Consider the following 16,959-nt stretch of genomic DNA (forward strand, 5'->3'; position numbering starts at 1 on the left):
ACTCAAATATATAAATCCTTAAAGAACTATGTTAGGCAAAAAGTGTACAATTGTGGCATTATTCCCCCATCTTGGCTGTGAGACTACAAAAAACAGACTGCAATTCAGCAAAAGGCAAAGAAAATGTCTCAGAGTGCAAATTTTTCCTGGACTGACAGTAGCACGTTTTGAAAAAACATTATGTGGATGCCGTGTGTTATTAGATGTTTAAACTTTTGAGAACTCACAATGTTTTTAGCCAATGCGCAGTGAGATTAAATTATTTGCCATGCAGCACACACTTTGGTTAAGCAGCGTCCTCCAAGCAGTACACCCCTTACGGCGCCATCATTTTGGCATGGGCCGATTTGGCACGGGCATTCTGCCGCAGTGCACATTTCGGCGCACTCTTTTTGGTGCGAAAGCTATTCTGGTGTTGTTATTTTGTCGCAAGGGATGTTTTGACGTGGCTGACATTACAGCAACATCTAAATGCCCTCATGCTAACTAAGATCACAGGACTGCAATGCAAAAAACCTCGCCAGCTTCCACTTGCGTTGCTTTTCTTTTATTTAAAATGAGTTAGTTAAATAAATAAAAAATACAGCCTTGAAAACTAGTGTGCCAGAGTTTAAGGTCCTGCTTTTAACCACTAGGCCACAATGGTTTGATGTGTCAAAATACAGCCTTGAAAACTGGTGTGCCAGAGTTTGAGGTCCTGCTTTTAACCACTGGGCCACAATGGTTTGATGCGTCATGGGGCATACATCTCATACTTAGCCTATAATTTAAAAAGTTCAATGATAAAAGGGTAGGTATGAAACTTGTGAAAATGCAAACAATAACATCATTGTAGCATAATAGTTGAGTGCTGCATCTCTAAGTCCTTAAGGCCAGGGTTCTCTGATAGCAGTGTTCAGCATAAGTGTTTTTTTATTATTTCATTTTTTCTGTTTTATAAAAATGCGGATGCCGTGTGTTATGTGATATTTAAAACTCATAAAACACATGGCATTCAGGACCATGGACTGTCTGCCATTCATGCAGTAACCGCGACCGACCCTGCTTACTTTCAAAGAAAGGAAGGATCCAGCCTCCTTTGGCCATGTTTCTCTAAGTTTTCTTTTAAGGGCGGACCATATATTAGGCAACATGTCCTTAGTGAGCTGACCTCTTTCTAACTTTGAAGCTAAGCATGGTTCGTCCCAGTTACTGCAGGGATGGAAAACCTCCTGTTGCTTTAAAAATACCTGATTTTTAATTTCTTTATTATTGACTGGCAGACTACAAATACCAGAATGCAATTCAGCAAAAGGCAAAAAAAAGTCTCTAAGTGCAAAACCTTCAAGGACTGACAGTTGCATGGTTGTAAAAAAGTAAATAATTCAGAGGCCCATTCGGTCACCCATCGATGCAGTAACTGGGACTGACGCTGCTTAGCTTCAAAGCGGGTCTGACCCTGCTTAGCTTCAAAGCAAGAAAAGGGCTGGGACAATTCATTCTTCTCACAACATGTGATTTATCTCCCCTGCCTTTGAGATCTACGGGGCCCAAACATAATCTGCTTCCATTTATGGATCTGACATTTGGGGCTATACGATCTGTGCTAGTCTAGGGTCTGAAAATACCTTTTTGAAAATTCTTTTCAGTTTACCTACTAGTTGCCCTTATCCCTCCCTCTTCTTTGAACTTGTCTTGAAACCTATTGCTGACAAACAAAATTTGAGACCAGTTTTATATTGGCTTATGATCTGATGTTTCATGGACTAATTGATTTCAGGGACTCAATGTCTCATGTACTAAAGACAGAGGAAGGGAGATTGCTCCCTTGGTTGAAGTATGTAAAAGGTTACCTGCAATGTTGGAACCTGGATAATATGTGGAATAACCCTGCTTCTATTACTAAAACAGGTATCATGCTAGTGAAGAATTGGGCTGCTGAGTTATCAGGGGTTAATGTGTTAGATGCATATCTTAGACTGGCCAGATGCCCTACTTATTCATTTTAACGCTGGGACTCAATATACTCAGCATTGCAAGTGTTACTTGAATTTGGCATGATACAGGTATTGATGTGTGTCACACTTGTGGTTTAGGTAGTGAAATATGTGTACATTTTATGTTTTTATGTATTAGCTATAGAAAACCCTGGGCCAAATACTTGAAGCCATTTCTTAGTGCTATTAATATCCATTGCACAGAAAGTGCCTCGATTTTGATCAGACAAACAGAGGATATGTGAATTGTACACAATGTGGCAACATTCTGGTATAGTACTTGGTGTATAGGAATGAAAATTAATTACATTATATGCTTGCATTTGTCATGATAGAAGGGTTTATTGCATTTATTGAATATCATGTATTTTGTAGGTATGCCAAATGACGGGCAAAGAAAGGCATTATAATGATGATGATGAGGATGATAACATTTTCAGAGTCAACTGGGAGTCAGTGAGAACCCAAATAAACATATATTTTCCATTTTCCTTTTTATAATCTTTAAATCAGGTTGTACTAAAAAAATGTTTTTAAATCATCCAAAACATTACTAGCAAGTATTGCCACCGATTATATTTTGGCAGTTGTTCGAAATCAAAGTGTAGCCCCACAATGGGCCATACGGTGGAGTATGTGCCTCTGGTCTAATCAGCTCACTTTTCTCCATGTTTTTCTGTAAATATATTTTACACCTTTGACAACTTTCCTGGGCCATAGCCATAATATGTGGTGAAAACCAGAATTGCCCAAACTAACATTATCATTCCATCAGTTCCAACATGTCCCTACCCATGATACATCCTGATTAGGTGTGGCACTGATAATTTTGGAGCTAGTAAGTGACCCTGTTTAATTCGACACAGAGAGTCCTCATGTAACCAGCACCCCTTATGGATTAATTTATCATGCTCATCAGATGGCGCATTCTCCCGCATATGTGCAATGTCTACTAATGTTTTGTACAGAGTTTCCTTGTACACTGTTTGCTCTGACAAGATATACTCAGCATTGCCCTCCAATGTGGTCATCAATTTGGTGGTTCCATCAGCAAAATCATTTCCACAACTAATAGAGTCATCCAGTGTCTGCTAGGTGGCACACTTGATGATTGCAATCCACTTGGGTAGTATTGTAGCATCTAAAACTCCTAAGACATACTGACTGTTTTTTCATGGATGTACCAGTTGAAGTCATGAAACATCTCTGCTTCCAGAATTCACAAAAGTCATTGGCTACCCCAAATGCATATTGTGAATCAATATAAATAGTAACAGATTTTTGTGCTGTCAATTGGCAGGCTCCTGTAAAGACCAACAGTTTGGCCACATGTGCTGACATCACTTCGGCCAATTTACCACTCTTCACCACTTTGGCATGTATGCATATCGTGATATTGTGTACCCTGAGACCACATCTCCATTCCGATTTCTAAAACACAACCTGTTAAGAAAGTACTAGGCATCTGTGCCTGGCAGTGGAACATTGAAGAGGTCTCTGCAGCATTACCAAACAGTCAATCACGGACACCCAGTCATGTGTCGGTGGAATCGTGTGACTCGTACCTCCAGGGTAATATTCGAAGAGGTTAGTAAAAGTATGTCATATTTGCTTGCTCTTGAGTCCAACATGAGTCTTTGTCTTCAATAATAATGATAACACTGCATGTGGAGCAGCCACCTCTAGCAGTGATCCCAATACAATATTCTCACTTTGTTCAACTATCAGAGGTGCAAAAGCTACTGATTGCAAACAGGGTAGCATTCCTACCGCAGCCATGTCCAACTGTTTTCTGTAGTATGCTATGGGTCTATGATGGATCCCATGCTTCTGGACAAGGGCATCCAGGGCAAAACCTTGTCTATTGTGGCAAAACATTGTAAATCTCTTTTTATAATTGGGCAGACCCAATGCGGCTGCCTCCGCTAACAACCGTTTTATCCTTGTGAATGCCTTTTCTGCTTCTGGCGTCCACTGCAGTGGTTTGATAGTGTTCAATCAGGCATAGTCCTAAAGTGGTTTGACTATTCCTGCAAATCCTGTGATCTGTTGCCTGCAGTAGTCTACTATCACTAGGAAAGCTTGCATTTTAGTTATATGCTGTGGTTTGGGTATATTATAAACTGTCTTTTTCAGAGAAGCGGATATCAGCCGGCATGCCATTGTAATGTCATGTCCCAGAGAAATGTACCCTATGCATGCATAGCTGTAGCTTCTTCTTGCTCTAATAATACTCTTGGTAGGAACTTTCTATCTTCTTTACACACCGTGTATGAGGGAGAGGCAATTACCAAATCATCAATGTATTTTATCAACATTGTCTTCCTTGGTAATTTTATATCATTCAAATCTTTCTTTTGTTTTTGTGAAAAGCGGTTGGGAACTCTGTATACCCCTGGGGTAAATAGGTCCACGTGCACTAGACCCCCATTTGTAAAAATGAAAACAGATACTGACTGTTCTTATTTATAGGAACAGAGATGAAAGCAGAGAATAAGTTGACCACTGTTAAATGTGTTGCTTCTGGTGGAATACAAGAAAGTATGGTCGCCAGATTCGGCACCACAGGGAAAGGAATGTATCACCACAGCATTAATGGCAAGTAGGTATTGGACAAAATGGTGTACCTCCTTTCCTGACTTCTTCATATGGAAAATAGGAGTATTGCACTGCTGCTGGTTTGCAATATTATTCCCTGACTCATGAAATATTCAGTGACTGGAGTAATCCTTGCCTCTGCTTTGAGCTACAGAGGGTACAGGGGCATGTGAGGCAACCTTTTAAATGGATCTACCTTTTTCCTTACTGGTTTAGCAGCATGTGTATATCCTGCCTGATTATCTTGAGTGGCCCACAAACACCCTGATATAGAATCAATCAATTCATGCATTTCCTACGACCATTGCATGTTTATCTTCACCATGTTCCCCCTGTTTCTTCTATTAACATAGCAATCATTGCTACCTCATTGTCTGAGGGTACACTTAAAAAAAAAAACATCAGGGGTGCAATAACTAGTCCACCTCACATTGCACAACAAGTCTCTTCCCAATAAATTGATGGGCAAGGTCAGACATGTTGGAAGGTAATGGGCCCTTATCTAACGGTAAGTAGCTCCGTCACCTGGTGTATGACAGTGGTATTCAATTTGACTACTGCACTACTGGCTCCCCTGAAATTGAAACATGAGAACAACGGTTCATTGGCAGAGCACACCCGTTCATCCCTGTGTTTACCAGACATGATATTGGCCACCCATGACTGAACCTTGCATTGCACATAAGGTCCCTCCTGATCAACTGGGGTCATTGGTGCTTCCCGAGTACCTTCCCCTTCTGGTTGTCAGAATCCGTTTGACTCCCTCTCTTGCCCTCGTGCGTGTATGGGGATAAAAGGATAAGTGTTTGTGTTTAAAAACTGGGGCATTGGCACTGTGGGAGCGGTCTGTCTCTTAGCTTGCCCTTCCAGTTGTGGCATCTGGACATTATTCAGAGTTGTTCAACCCTGTTGCTGTTCTCTCTGTGGACAAAGTGGGCACTCATGTTTCCAATGGCCCTCCTGTTTACAATAATTGCATTTCAAAGGATTCGTTACCATGGCTCTATGAGCATGCTGATTATTCCAATTTCTCTGCACCTGCTAACAATGTACTCCCCATGCCTGTTGTTCATCAGACTGTCCCCACTGTCTCAGTTGCTGTTGTTGTGCTGTGTCCTCCAGTTTTGTAATAGCAGAATGCTGAGTAAACACCAGCTTCAGCCTGTCTAAGTAAACAGTGAGAGATGTGCCCATATTTTTTTCACAGTTAGATATTCTTCCCTAATCAGTTATCCTAGGGCATATCTCTGCAACCTCCATCACTATCCTTTCCTGTGCCGGCACCAATGTGTTCTCTGTGCCTGGAGAGGCGGGTGGTCAAGCCGCCCTTCCACCCTTCCACCCTTCCACTAACCGCTGTCTTACCTCTGTCTGCATCACTATTCTCATTAGTTGGTTCATGCGATGGGCTATAACCCTGAATTACAATTTGCAGTTCCTGCATGGATAGCTGGGGTTCCTCCCTTGCATTCAGAAATTCTTTAGCTAATGGTCTAAGATCCCCAGGTGTCCAAGGCACATGGACAGTAACCAATGTCTGTTGTTCTTCTCCATACTCATGACAAGACGGTTCTTACCTGAGGGGAGCTTTAAACACATTGGAGTCAATTCTGTATATCAGCAATCCCCTTGTTGTTGAGGGGTTGTACGATGGTGGTGGCCTCCTTGGCATCTGCACCCTCATGGATCCCAATCTACTCAGCCCAGGTGGATAGGAGGTTTTGGTACATTGTGGGGCATCTGCCCTACTAATGCACCCTGCTGTGCCTCCTCTGGTCCTGAGCCTGTACATTGTCTCATACTAGTGAAAAAATCAAGTTTATCTTCTGGTGTCTCTCTACCCCGATCCTCGTAATCCTCCTCTGCTATTTGTCTCTACAGGCCCTTCCTTTTCTACCATATGGGTGCACAATCATGCCCATTTTACCACTCTACTACCCCTCCTAAATTGTATTTGTCCCCTTAACTGGTCATTAGTGTCCCTTAGTCCTCTAACCTTTCCGTCACAGCTTCTCGCTGTGGCCTCTTCTGGCCACATGGTGAATGTTCCCTCACTGTAATTCTGGTATCTTCGTACCTTCCTTCTTCACTGCCCTTGTAAGGGTGCTCAACTTGTTCATAATAAATGTTTTCCCTCAATTGGGAATTGTGTCTGTCTGTTTAGTCATGTCAAATAATGCCATGAATCCAAATACTAACAGGAAAAACTGTTAAATTGCCTAAACATGCAATAGGCATGCAACCCCTTTGGGAGTTCCACCCCTTTTGGAGTTCCTGCTGTTTACCTATTTCTTTTCCCTATTTACCTCTATGTTCACTGCTCACTTGCCCCATTTTCCAGGTGCCCTTGTTCCATAAAATCATTTGACTACACTCCGTTGCGGTTCTGAGAGATAAAATGGTTCAAAACAATCAGAGGCAATGTGGACACAGTTACCCAGCTGTCCCTATTTACTTGTGGGCTTTAGCCTGTCCGCCTTTAACCTGTTTCTCTAATCTGTGTTGTGAGTTGCACTAGGCTCATTCCCTAACCTTTGTATTTTTCTAGGTTAACATCTGGATAAAAAAGAGATAGGGCTACACGAATCACAGTTATGCACAGGCCACCAATACTACAAACCCAGCCCTAAATCTCCATTCGTTTTCCCTCCCTTTTCAGTATATGCCTTAAACACAACCAATCCCGTGTTGTCCATTCCCTGGTCCCAACCAGGACACTCAGTTCCCCAAGCGGCCTTGCATGCACTCTCTCGTTGGACGATCTTCACCTCTGGAAGACCCCAATGCAGATTGTTTCAACCACTTGTGGGGGTGTCTTAGTGGATGCTCTCAGGTTCCAGTGGTCAGCAGCGTTGCACGACAGGTTCGAGTCATGTTCACCATCCATGAACGTACAATCAGATATAAGGACTCAGGAGTCGTATTGGAAGCGGACAACGCAAGACATTATTTGTATAGTCTGCAAACCAACAATAAAACAATGTTTTCCTTTGTCCATTTCCAATATGACTCCTGAGCCCTTTTATCTGATTTAACGTTCATAGGAGTTACAGTTTGACAGAACTCTACATCTCAAAAGTGGACTAATGAAAGTGGTATTTCTGAATCCACCAGTAAAGTATCCTTTCATGAATCATGAAATATGGATTTTGTGGAATTTGGGATGGAAGCCTGGTCTCAGAAAGGTGCCATTTGAAACTGAGTGGAACTCATCAATAGGTGATCACATGAAACACCAACAACACAGAAGTAAAACACCCCAAAGAAGATCTGGGACAAACCGCTGAGCCATCCAGGACCTGCAAATTGCCTTTAAAGATTGAACCTTGTTATAGGGAGGGTACACTTTTACTAATAGTATGCTGTATAAATACCCAACGAATAGAATGTTCTGTATTGAGGAAAAGAGCACTTTCTAATGCTGAATGAAAGGTTCAAATGACACACTGGTCGTGAAGATTTTTCAAACCCTTGTAAGGTAATTGCATGGCGATGTAATTGGTCCAGAAAGAAATAGAGCAGGACTCCTTTAAGCCTCAAATGAGCTGGCAAAACCAAAAGAACTTTGGTAAAAACATATCGCACTGTGCTTACCCCTAAATGGAGGACCGAATTCTGATAAAAAAAATTCATCTGAAATATAATGGGAAGGACAAATGGGTAGATAGCGTTAAGCACCCTGAAGACCAATTCCACAAACTCAGTGACTTTGTTGAATATTGAAAGCATTGGATCCAGTGTGACCATCTTCACCAAAGGTAGACAAAGACTGTCCAGAGAGCAAAATGGTACTTTTTCAACACAGCAATAATTTCTGGTTGATATCCAAATGGGGTATCTGGCTGGTGGCATTCATGTAGAACAATTTCTGTAACTCGATGATCAGCTGTGTGATTATTTGTTAATTCTGGACATGGAAAAATAGCAGGGTGAACGGGTCCATACATTATCACTTGTTTACCACTGACAGTGTTCAAGCATTCTCATTGTCATCATTATTATTACTTTATTTCGGCCTTGAAGCCATAAAAGTACATAAAAACACAAACAGAATACAACAAAATTAACACTAATAGCAAGCTATCAAGATCCATCCATCATCACTTTCAATGATTTAGCTCAGTTAAAGTTACCCATCACCCATTTCCCCAAGGCAACTGAGTTTGCACCAGCAGGTACAAATTGGCGGGGACTTTTGTTCAGATTGATGCCCATGTTATCCCTGGATGGGCTCTAACTTCAATTACTGAATTGTTGGTGAAATGGCATCTCCTGACAAAACCGAGTATATTTTCCCCAAAATTTGGGTCCCGAAAATCAGAAAATCAATCTGCACATAACCATAAGCGCTTTCCCCCTTATCAGAAAACCTGATGCACCTTAAAATCTTATCCCGTTTGACAGACAACCTTGTGCCCCCCGGAGCCAGTGAGGGCACTTATTCAGCATTGCTTCCTTAGATTCATACCTATTAGGGGACAATCTGGAAACCATATGAAGGTATATAGACCCTCCCCTGTGAGGCACTCCCCCCTGGGTCAAATTAGAATCACAGTTAGGAGCCAGATTTGATCACACTTGGCCAGTTTTACTAAATAACGTTTCCCTTGTGGCATGGGTTCTCAACCCGCCTTCTTTCCTTTTGGTAGTCATTGACATTGGAGAACATGAGAGGGACTGTTGAGGGTTTTGATTGAGTTCCTACCCTCTTTGAACCATGGGCATGGTATCAGAGATGGCACTTCACATTCGGCAATTTTCAGTACCACCGGTAGTGCCCTCCAGGCTGCATGTTTAGGATGATAGTGAAAGGGAATGGGGTTAGCAGTTACTACGGACAGCAATATGTTTGATTCGCCCGGGTTCTCCTCTTGAATAGTAGAAGCCCCCCGTGGGCCCTCATTTCCCACACACTTCCAATTATCATGCTGGTAGATTTTTAATTGATGCCAACTCAAGAAGGAGGAGGTTACATTTGCAAACATGGGCCCCCTGGTCACCGGCCCCCACCCAGTCATTGGAAATTGTAGATACCAATCCGGAAGGGGTAGAGTCCAGGGGGTGGGGGTTAATATGATGGGGGGAATTATAAACAGAAGAGGCATCAATAACCCGACAAGTTCCCCCAAAGTCAACATATTCACCGAGCCCTGGGTCGTCAACCCACAAGAACCCCCACCTTCTTCACCCCTCTGGAATACACTGTCTTGCAGTCCAGTAACAGAACCTACGTCCCTGTGTACTTCCATCATCATCTGTAGACCTCCCACCAGACTGGATGCAACAGATATTTTGATTTCAACAATGCCACTAGTTCCAATATTGTTCCTCGGAAGCCGGGGAATTGTTGAACTGGGGGGGAGTTTGTTGGAAAAGAACATATCCATGAAAGAAAGCATAGTGGCAACTGGAGTGCCGTAAGCACAGGATTTAAAGTTCTCTATGGTCACAGGTGGACAAAGACTCTTGTGGGCCAGAACCAGGGGCACTTTAATGTTCTGTTCACTGAGCTTTGAGTGTCTAGCTGCCAAATTAGTAGATCCCTTAGTTAAGTCCTTGCCACTGCTGCCAGAACCTACAACTCTGTTACTGGCTTTTGTAATCTGCATGGCATCTTTGTTTCCTTAGGGATCAAAACTTACAGGAATACTAGTTGGGCCAATAAATGTGCTAATGAGGCTATGGGCTCCTCTACCTTTTTTAAGTAATTATCAATCCTGGGGTTGGCCACAGCCAAAATTGGAAATAAGGAGGGAACCACAGGCATTATCTTCTTGACAGAAATAATCTTTTGTTTGGGCAAGGGCGAAGGCAAATGCATTGTGTATGAGGATGCAAGGGTACAAACACTACAGACAGGATCACCAATTGTTGAGATGAAGCTGAGATAGGACTGGTTGAAACATTAAACACAACAGTCAATATTAAGGGTCGGTAAAGTCTTAAATTAAGTTGGATAAAATGATTACAGACATGCAGGGATGTGGCTGCCAGAGTATTGCAATAACGTGGGATATAAGGGAACCCCCTCCGGCAATCTCACCAGATCAAATGAACAGGGATCAAATGGTACTCCATTGGCATACAGACAGGGGCTTCACATCCTCTCACTCCCAATTGGTATACTCATTCCACATATGGTATGGAGCCCCTTGTCAGTTGCGGGCAACAATAACCCTGCAGGAAAAATCACCTGCACCCTTAACTCCCCCTGGCTTCACCCGCGCAGTGGAAAGCAGGGCCTTTGGACTGCAAGAAAATGCTTTTCTCCTCATCTATCCCTGCAGGATCTATCAACCGCACCCTTAACCCCAGCGTGCTTCAGTCATTCATTGTTATTGATTGCTATGCATCAAGATACATGTGAGTCTTCACCCAAGCACTTTGGATGAATGTGAGGAAACTAATAGCAAAGAGGAAAATTACTCTTATGAGAGACCTGTTTGTCCTGTCAATTTCTTGGCTCCCGTTGTCTAGTCTGAAAGCCTCACAAGGCCTCAAACATTTCAGCCAACGCCCTATGCTGAGATGAAGCTGGTATTTTGGTTGATGTTGTGAAATGGCACCCTATAATTATCGTTAGTCATATGCACATAATTCCTAACTTTTATAAGCTGTTCATCAGTTAATGGAACATTCATTCACCAGCTAGGGGAGAGTCAACAAGCTTTTCCTGGACCTTTTTGAAGTATTTAGTGCTGAACAACCAGTGGTGACTTTTGAGGTCATATGTCCCTAGATGCTGTATCTACAAGTTTGGCAATAGACTCTAACCTGTATATTGAAAATTGTTTGCAATTATAGTTGGTTACTCAAAGGTATGTCAGATGTAAATGGGGTGATTTCTTTCAACAGTTAAAGCCTGCATGCTGAAATGATCATGGCTTATGTTGGCCTGATGGAGCTGAAGGGAGCGATTTTCAAAAGCCTTCCTGCTGAAAGTGTCTAGGAGCTTTTTCTCCTTACTGGAAGGTGTTGCCCTGGACAACTGCAGCACCTAGCAGAGGCTGAGCTGAAGGAGGTTCTGACGTTATATTTATGCATCAGGGAGCAGTCTGTAATAAGCCTCCTAACATTTGGTTGTGTGTGCGCCACAATGTGGGATTATTCCCAGAGCATGTGTTCTTCCTTCAAGACATTGACCTGGAAGGGGATTCCAGATTCCTAGAAATTAAGAGACAACGCTTTCACCACAATGCTTGACTGAATAGGATGATGTTCATGTATCTTTAAATGAAGGAGGTGTATGACTCCTTTGATTATCATATCACACGCTCTTGCTAAGGATGAAAACTCCCCGTCCCCTTCCAGTGTGGATATTCGAAGAGAACATAGTCCAGAATGTCCCTGTGAGAAGGATATAATTTCCCCATAACCAACGCCAAAGAGGTTTGTTTGGAGGAATGCAGTTAAACTGGCTGAAGAGGTGAAAGACTCCAGTGAGGATGAATGATTGGTGATAGCTTTACGAGGGTTGGAGCAGAAGAGATATGTGGTGTAGGTTCAGGAGCATTGGGGGATAGACGTTCAGTAGCCCATGGTGTCATTATGCCTGAATCTGTGACAGCTCATCAATTGCAATGACTATGAAGTATGGCCTAATTGAAGAGGATATCTTACATTGATTAACACTATTGTTTGATGGGTTCCCCAGAGATTATGTAGAGAATGCACTATGGTGTTGATGGAGAAGGAGCAAGGCCATGAATGGTCAATCCAACTTGGCTTTATTTTTGTTCTGCCCGGAATGTCAAGTTAACAATATTCCCTTCCTGCCTATTGTCAGAGGATAGGGAGTCAGGCCTTGGATATGGATGTAATAATTCTGAACAATAGTGTGGTTTACACCCTCTATGGTATGGTGTACCTCAGGTTTGCTCTGGTAAGAGACATCAGGTACGATACCCAAGAACCCTTTCAAGTATGGGGTGCAAGTTCAAATGAAAAACGTATGCACTTTTATTTCAGATGTTGAAGAACGTTTGACTAGAAAGTATATTCCTAACCCTTTACCCATGACTCAAGAGACCTGAGGGAAACGATGGTGCAAAAAATGCATGTACACCACAATTGATCTCTGCTTAGGCTGCCTTGGGGCGGACAGTTCACAAAAGACGCAGGCCTTAATGCATTCTTTGCTTACATGGTTTAAAATACATGCAAAAAAACTATTGTACAGATTTGTTAGCCTGAATAAAATCAATGACTGCCAAATAGCTTTGCAGATTCTGCAGAGCTCCAGTCCCCGCTGATGAAAGGACTAGCATTTGGGCAGAGGGAGCACACACAAGAGTTAAGAACGCAGGTGTGACTGTACATGCATCCACAATGCTGTCAATATTTTTATTGTATGCCCTTAGGACATGTCTCTGACCTGGTGGCATTTCTGAGGAAAACATCCCATTATTATAAAGTAAAAGGAAAGAGACGTACAAGGGCTTAAGGTGATTCTTTTAGAATTGTGCCATAGGTCCGGGAATGCCACTCAAATACAAATGTTATTATGACTTGAAAGAAAAACATGATGAAAACATGGGATGCACATTTAACAACTGTAACTACTATCTTTACTGTTTTTAAAGTGTGATAGTCAAATTAAGCAAGCTTTATTGAATGGAGTATTGTAAAGCTCTGGGTTCCCAGTGATGACACTGACATCTCTTGATGTTCCAGTTATTCCTTTAATGAGTTTCCAGTACATCTTTTAAGTTTCTTATGTCAAGTTCATCAGAGCTTCAGGAAAACATGCACCGGCATCCTCCCAGGTAGGCTACATCTCACCAACTCTCTTACTCAGAATTCTCAACCATACAACAACATTCTCACCAGCAAGATTCCATGTCACTCACTCAGCATTCTATTAATTCTGCAAAGACAACATGGAAACCTAAATCACTACAAATCCCCCTTCCTTACACAACAACAACAACGCCTACCAAAACCGGTCACACTCACAACACACAGTACACACACACACTCCAACACATGCACATGGATCTCAACCCCATGAACTATCACCACACCTGTATAACCTGAACGCGTCACCAGATCAAATGGTACCATAACACAATACTAACGATGCACCTCCTCTTTATTGCACAGTAAAGGAAGGACACCTACCAATGAAAATTGTACCACTAGCAATCATTCTTCAACAGCTCAGGTATCTCTCTAACCTCTCTCCTCCTCTACCACTCAAAACCATAACCGATACTAACCTCATAGGCACACCACACACACAACTCCAAGCTATGCACCACACACACCAAAGGAACAAGGCTGGGCATTCCCAACACCCAAGTGAAACGACACAATAACACATTGCACCCTAAGGTACCTATGCCGCCACCCCCACTTTGTTGTCTGTGTCCTAAAGATCCACCTAAAGACCAAACACAACTATGAGAAAGCATTGTCACACCCAACATATACATAAATGCATCACTTTCACCATAACAACAGTACTCTTGTTACACTCAGCCACTCATAACTTCACAGTCAAATAAATACACACCACTATGATGTGCACCTCACACTCAAAGAACCAGGTTGGACGTTCCAAACATCAGAGTGAAACAACATCCAAACAGCACAAACAGTGCAATATTTCCACCCCTTATCCGTCACCTGTGTTCCTTAAAACAAACAAAACCAACACCATTCCTGCGAAAAACCACTTAGAACACACTATGCACTAGGCCACCAAGCACAAGTGTAAAAATATCACCAAAATGCTAAAACTCTAGCACACCACAAAGACTCCCACATACAGATCACCACACTGCAACAATCTAACACTGCTCAAAATTAATAACTTTTCTGCAGAACTCTAACAAATCTTGAAGCTCTAACTAAGCTTCTTAGCTCTCATCACACTTATAGTCCCACCTGCAAAGGAAAAAATAGTAAGCATGTTCCATTTATCACATTTTCCGTGCCATGTACTATAACTATATCAGTCCACTTTGCCTATTGCATTGAAAAGTCCATCTGTGGAAAAAACATGCGTTAAACACAACTGTTTCAAAAAACGAACATTGCTCACATCAAATATATGTCTCTCAACAAAAGCCACGACACCACACTCTCCCATCCAGTGTACATTCTCTCATAAGTGCTCATGTTGCAATTATAGTGTCAAAATATCACCACTATCACAGGCCTCACATGACAATTAAAACACAGCATGTTAACCTAAAGTCTGCTGCATTCTATCTAATGCACCCATATAACCAAAAGTAATTCTGTAGCCATGTTCCTTCTCCTGCAAAGTAATTCTGTAGCCATGTTCCTTCTCCTGCCATCTCCATCCATAGGAAAAAGTACCTTATGGGACACAGCTCCAATTTGCAATGGGCTCTAAACACCACCAAAGTCAAATTTGACTCTCACAGGAACACAGTTCTCATTGTGGGCACCTAGCCCCTCTGCCAGAGAGCAGTGGTCCCCTAGTCACTCCTAGGCACAGCTCAGGCTCCAAGCCTCTCCTATTGCTGCTGCCCTGGGCTCCAGGCCCCTGAGCTGCACAACATGACCTCCAGATTCTTCAATCCCCAGGTGCCACTTAGGCTTCAAGCCTCTCCTATAGCTGCTGCCATGGGCTCCAAGGCCCTCAATTGCGCAACATGGCTTCCCAGTTTTCCAGACGTAGCAAAGACTCCAAGCCTCTTCACTTGCAACTGCCATGGGCTTCCAGCCTTTCATGTCGCAGATTTGGGTTCCCACACCCCTTCAAGACAGTCAATGAGCCCTCAGCCCTGACAATGTTGCTCTGCCAGTCTCATGGTCCTCTGAGTTTAACCTGTCCAACTTCCGGTTAGACAAACCAACCCAGATGGCTCTTGCATGGTGCAGATCACTACATCCTGAGCCAGCGGCCCCAGGTCTGGGCCCTACTGTGCCTAAAGCCAATAAGCGCTGGCCCTACCTGGGTGGGTCTTCTTCTTAGATTGGAGGGCGGTGCATGTGCCATCTTCAGTGCTGTCCCCCCAGCACAGCCAGCATCCTTGTCGTCAATGTAAAGCTCTGCGTTTCCAGTGATGACACTGACATGTCTTGATGTTCCAGTTATTCCTTTAATAAGTTTCCAGTACATCTTTTATGTTTCTTATGTCAAGTTCATCAGAGCTTCAGGAAAACATGCACCGGCATCCTCCAAGGTAGGCTACATCTCACCAACTCTCTCACTCAGAACTCTCAACCATACAACAGCATTCTCACCAGCAAGATTCTGTGCCACTCACTCAGCATTCTATTCATTCTGCAAAGACAACATGGAAACCTAAATCACTACAAGTATCTTCTCTAGGTTTGAGGTTATATAATAGCCTTTGACCTGCTCGACATAAAAGCAGAAATTAAAAAAATGTAGGCACAATCTGATGGAAAAACAAATCGATATCAGCTCAAACTACCAACAAAACCAGCAAAGGACAAACAAACCCCAGAAAACAAAATGATGCACTGCAACCTAGTCAACACCAGACAAATGTGAAAACACAACCCAAAATATATATAAACTGCTAAGCAATGTAGCGACAGACATCCTATTCCTCACCAAAACCTGGCTAACACAAAACTTCAGCATAGGATTCCTTGCCCCCTTACTTCAAACTTAAACAACCCAACTGGAACGGAAAAAGAGGAGGGGGTCTCACTGTTGCAAAAAACAGACGAGCTAAAGATGACAACAGCACCACCACTAAACATCCCAAACTGCATATCACTCCTCCTGCACCTAGCCTTAGATCACCAAACCAACCTATCAGTCATACTTATCTACAGGCCAATGAGACACAACCGTACTTTTATGGACACATTTGTGGATGCCATCACCAACATTGCCATTAAACATGATCACCTGATCATACTGGGAGATTCACAACATCAGTTTGAAGACAATAACATTGATTCACTCAATCCTCTAACAAATCATCTCGCAAGAATGCATTTACAACAATTGGTGAAGGAAGAGACATAACAAAACAGCGAGACAAACGTATGTATACTAATTGACCTTTTTAAAATTGACCTCGGGAAATTGACCTCAGGAGAATGAACCTAATTTAAAAGGTCAACTAGGACATATATGCAGGGCGAAACCCCCTGCAACCCCCCACCCAATCCAAAACACCCCACAACCCTCCACCCAATCCCTTTATATTATTTATAATCCAAATCCAACCCAATACATATATAAAGTAACTAAAATAATATAAAGGTCAATTGTGCAGAAGGTCAATTAGGACCACTATAATTAGGTCAATTAGGACAAAAGTTCAATTTTAAAAGGTCTATTTGTGTAATAGCACACAAACAGCAGGCCATACCCTAGATGTCATCTTCTGCAGCAAAATCATGGTCACAACGGCACCTCCAGTACTAA

The sequence above is a fragment of the Ambystoma mexicanum genome, chromosome 5p (genome assembly GCF_040938575.1).
Source record: "Ambystoma mexicanum isolate Mex_15411 chromosome 5p, UKY_AmexF1_1, whole genome shotgun sequence".
In the NCBI taxonomy this organism is placed as follows: domain Eukaryota; kingdom Metazoa; phylum Chordata; class Amphibia; order Caudata; family Ambystomatidae; genus Ambystoma; species Ambystoma mexicanum.